A 5,210-nucleotide genomic window follows, 5' to 3' on the forward strand; every position below is an offset into this window, starting at 1 on the left:
TGGGATTAAATAAGTGTTTACTTCTTCCCACTCGCTTTCAACATGTAAATTAATCAGAACGGTAGCTAAATTGAAATGTATTGATTTTTTGTATAGCCATTTGAGGGGAGTTATTTGGCTGCAGGCATCAAACATCAAACCAACCTGAGCCTAAACAGTAACACATGAAAGGCAATTATGATCGTGTACTAATCACCAGGGTATGACACATTAAAATGAGATAAAAAAGGAAAAACTGTGTGTCATAGTCAGGGACTGTTAAAGTGGGCCATTGTTGTGTTTTTGTCAACAATGGCCGCGGTGCTTCAGCATCTAGCTAGCAATACAGAAGACAAGCGAGCATAAATGGAGTAATAATTTTTTAAGTGGCAGGTAATTTCAAATGCAGCGTTTCCATCAGCTCAACAAACATCAGCAAACACACAAACTGTTTTTGTGCAGTTTGTCTCACAGTGTGTTGCTAGCTAAAAGTCCAGCTGCTGTATATCACAGGAAGAGAAAAGATCTTTCTCTGTCTCTGACTGAAGTTAGCTAAGACACACCAACACATTCCCAAAGTGTAACATTTTATGCTAGGTCAGAGGTCGGCAACCTGTGGCTCTTTAGTCTTTATACTGTGGCTCTGCGTGGTTTGGAGAAATAAATTATAAGTATTTAACTGAAGTGTATTTGTGTTAGTTCTAAAAAACAACTAACACAAGAAGACTAGAAGATTATTGTGATCTTGAAATATAAAAATAAAGTCATATTTTATTATTTTTCGTTGCTCAAAATAAGAGTCACACTTGTGGAAGCCGGTATACCCACTGAAACAACGTGCATTCATCGAGACTTTCAGCCCTAGGTAGGCCAAGTATGGAGAAATGTAAGAAAAGAAAGATATCTGAAGACAATACAACATTTAATGATGCCTGGGCAGATTCATTTGCATTTACCTCTGACGAGAGTGGCCTATCAGGACGCCTGATTTGTGGAATGTCAGTCTTCGGATCCACATCCGTAAGTGAGCAGCTATTCTCCACCATGAATTATGTTAAAAACGAACACCACTCACGCCTCACAGACGACAGCTTACCGCAGAAGTCCCATTGTAAACATATCACGGCAGAGCCGACGATGTTTGCATTAGCTTGCTCTTCAGCATCTCTTTATTGACCACTTTTCTCACACACACAGCCGGCTGTAGCTTTCCAGCTCACAGCCCGACACGTACAAACAACAGACTTAAGTCGGCGAGGCGTGATTCCGGATGCCGCTCAGGTGTGTGTGCCTCTCCTGCAGCGGCACTTTGGGCCACACCTGCGACACACATTAACCAGTTAAAATAAATATTATCATTATTATATAAATATTATATTATTATAATAAAAAAATATTTTGCAAATATTTATTTTTAATTTTTTAGGAGCATAGTGCTGTTTTCCAATTATTTTCTAAATTCAGGTCAAGGCTCCCCTATACTCCGAAAGCCCAAAGGCGATTTAAGGATGACAGCTCACAACAGTTTTTGTTTGCTACATGATAAATTAAAGTTTAGCTTTTTAATTCATTTAAAAGAGACCTTCAACTGGTTGTCTTTCTTTTTTGTTATTATTTTTTAAGAGTTGAAAATGTATTCATTACATAAATAAAATTACATTTTCTCTTTAGCCCTTCATGGATTTCATAAGCAACACACTATAGTTGTTTATACAAAGCATAAAGGTAAAAAAAAACAATATACACAGTGTTAGCTCCATTTTAGATGTTAAGAAGTATTTACGGCTCCCAGTGTTTTCTTTTCCTTAGAAACTGGGTCCAAATGGCTCTTTGGGTGTTAAAGGTTGTTGATGCTTGTGCTAGATGACAAATCTTCAGTATGTTACGCTTTCCGCCACCCAACACGTCCCTATACTGTTTGGAATGAATCTACACATGTACGTTTAATGTAATCGTTATGGAAAACACTATCTAACATGATTAAGGTGGTGCTTATGTTAGGGATCAGGTTATGGTCAGAGCTGGAACGTGTATTACCGCCGGCAGCACCAATCTATTGCTTTCCATCCACAACCCGGTGCGTATCATAGGAACGCAGAAGGTTAACTTTCGCGTGCCTGAGGAACGCCTCAGGATGTGACAAATCGCCGGTATGTTACGCTGTCGAATGAGAACAAGGTTGACACACAGGACAGGAGAGGAAGAGGAGAGGTCAGATTTAAAGGGAAGGACTGCTCAGTGGGATTTGATTAATATACATGTCTGTACATGTGACATTATGTTTTTTCATATACTGAAAGATGCTGCAAAACAATCTGAGGCAGACTAACTGTGTTATTTAAAGACTGCATGAAGATCCTCTGCAGGTTAGTGCAGGATAAACAGGTTCGTTTGCTGAACTGTGATGGATTTAAAGTAAAGAACAGTGTGTGACTGGTGCACAGTGACTGTGGTGCTCATGTCAGAGTTAGATTACATCAAGTGTAGCAGAGATTCATTTAAACTGAAGCTCATGATGCTGACATTCATTCACTGAGTTCCACCTTCATACCAACAGTATAGTGTCTAATATAAAGACAGTGTACTGTCAGTGTAGAGGATGGAAATCAGCCAGGACAGCTCATGAAACATCTGCTGACATCTGGTTGAATTCAGTTGTGTACATCCACAGAGAGCAGCAGGTCAGCTGATCACAGCCTGTACTTTAAGAAAATCTACTGGAGCTCTCAACAGAAATTATTGTGAGCTGTGATTCTTTTCCCCACGTTGAGCCACTACAGCTGATTTTAGGGTTCCCACCTGCTCAATCCCACTTTAACCTCTTCCCTGCTCATGTTCCTGTTTAGAGGCAATGTCACCCTCTACAGTGTAGGCATTGTATTATTACATTATTAAAACATTACATTACATTAATATAGCACAAGGATCAATAAGTTTTGCGTAAAATATATATCAGTACTTCAGCTTTTAATGGAGTATTAGTTATCACTAGTATCTGTCACCTTCTGTGTTGAGCTCATTGTTTCCTCTGTAGTGACTCAGCTGAGTCCAGATGGCTGAAAATGTTCCTCTGCTGCTCCGTCAGACTCTTCTCCTCCTGCTGATCAGCTGGGACACAAAACAGATCTTTGTTAGGCTCCACACTGCACTGAAGAGTCAAAGTGTCTCATATGGTCATCTGACAGCACAAAGAACAAACTTTAGCTTCCCCAAGAGGGCAACTTGTTTGAAACAAACACAAAAGGTTTAAGCACCAATACCAAATTTAGCAGTATGGCACAGCAGTACCAGGAGAGACTGAGGCCTGTTATTAGAATCAGATGCCCAGTGGGCAGACACAACTTTGCGCCAATAAGATTAAGGCAGCTGTGTTTTAATATAAATAAATGGATTTCATTATAGCACTTTTCCGCCAACATACGCTGTTTTCCTCTTTCTGGGGCAAAGTGGGCGATAAACAAAGAAATGCTCGGTATGTCCGATGGCCAGTCCAGCTGAATTGTACAATACTGATACTTGAGAGTGCGCGTGTGCGATGCAAGCACGTGTAGAGTGTGTGTTGAGCGCGTGATCAGTAGTGACAAAAACAATTCACAAAGCGTGACCATACTATACTCGTGGCTCACTTCTAATCTATTGTTTTGCACACTTATACACATACCCAGCTGTTTTGCTACACTCTAGAGCCTCGCCTTTAACGGTCTTCTCCCGCCCGCTCTCACAGAGAGGAGCAGAAAACTTCATTCAGAAAACTTCATAAAGCTCAAGACTGACTGAACTCAGATCAAACTTACCTTGGCACTTACTTTTAGATGGGAGAGGGAAAAACTGAGAAACAAACAGCAATGAAACGGGAACTCTGTGGCTTCTTCTTCTTCGTCGTCGTCGTCGTCGTGTTCCTCGTCTTCTTCTTCTTTTTGGATTCTTTGGCGGTTAACGCTTTAAGGTACATTATCACCACCTGCTGGACTGGGTGGTCATCCATTGTCCACAGACCCTTGGAAGTTTCTGTTTAGATTAAAAATGGAATTCAAGGATCTCGTGACTTGGGTTTGTGGCTTTCACTGTTTACTCTTTAATTTTCTGCCAAGTGTAGCAAACCCCACAGCTCAAATCAATGAAGAATTTTGTATTTTTAAGATGTTCTTTGCAGCATTGCTGCAAACAAATTGGCTTCTTTGATATAACTTAGTGCCTCTGTGCAGTGTTGGGGAGTAACGGAATACATGTACCGCCGTTACGTATTTAAAATACAAAATATGAGTAACTGTATTCCGTTACAGTTACTGTTTAAAAAGGTGGTATTCAGAATACAGTTACTTTGTTGAAATAAATGGATTACACTGCGGTACTTTCCTGTTTCATTTTGTCGCAGGTCAGGACTGTTTGGGTTTTGTTTGACACCTACGTTCTGTTGTTCCAGGCGGCAGGGTTACGGTTGCCATGGTTACAGGGCGACGCTCTCTCGCTCTCTGCGACTGTGTGTTTCCTGGGTGAGAGAGCGCCTTTTCGTTGTTGTTGTTGTGCTAAGCTAACAGGCAGAATGCTACAAGCATAGCTCTAAAGAATGTAGCATCATGGGCAGTGTAGTCCGTGTTGCAGGGAGAATGGACTGCCATACACGTTATGGGTCTGTGAGCGCGAGGAGGGAGAAAAAGGGGAGTGGAAAGGTACGAGTTGTCGTCGAGGAAAAACGGGAGCTGGAAGCATGTAAATATAATAATAACCACTGCAGCCAAGAAGAGTGCCTGACGAGCCCAGTTGTAAGTAAGCTATTAAGACGCAACTGTACACCGTGTTCGTGTTTTCCTCCGAAAACAACAAGTTCCGTTGGAGCAGTCTTTCAACGCCTCTCTCTGTCTCTTACAAGAAAAGTTGACCCACACAACAAAGTAAAGCTATTTTTCGGCTACGAGCCGACAGGGACCCCGCCGTATTAGTCAGAGGTCCCTTTACTACAGTTCGGAGTCGCGGACCTTCAGTAATAAATCACACAGCAATAGTACATTTACGTTGTTGTAAAAAGCATGATAATATATTAAGTAATCCAAAGTATTCAGAATACGTTACTGTCATTGAGTAATGTAACGGAATACGTTACAGAATACATTTTGGGGCATGTATTCTGTATTCTGTAATGGAATACATTTTAAAAATAACCTTCCCTCTGTGTACCTGTGAAACTCCATGACACTGGGTAAGAGGGGTTTTTCCTGTTATATGTGAGAGAA

General features: G+C 40.9%; 1 long non-coding RNA gene across 1 annotated transcript; it reads right to left on the reverse strand.

Annotated features, from left to right (window-relative positions):
• Positions 1-768: 768 nt before the first annotated feature.
• LOC146625331 (uncharacterized) lies at positions 769-3,864 on the reverse strand. Its single transcript, XR_014906494.1, has 3 exons — positions 3,774-3,864; positions 2,982-3,087; positions 769-1,299 (listed from the first exon to the last, which is right to left on the reverse strand). It is a non-coding gene; the product is annotated as an uncharacterized LOC146625331 (long non-coding RNA).
• Between the last annotated feature and the right edge of the window lie 1,346 nt (positions 3,865-5,210).

This window comes from Diplotaxodon limnothrissa, linkage group LG9, assembly GCF_057381915.1.
Source record: "Diplotaxodon limnothrissa isolate DT_005_m linkage group LG9, D_limnothrissa_male_GT1.1, whole genome shotgun sequence".
NCBI classification, from domain to species: Eukaryota; Metazoa; Chordata; class Actinopteri; order Cichliformes; family Cichlidae; genus Diplotaxodon; species Diplotaxodon limnothrissa.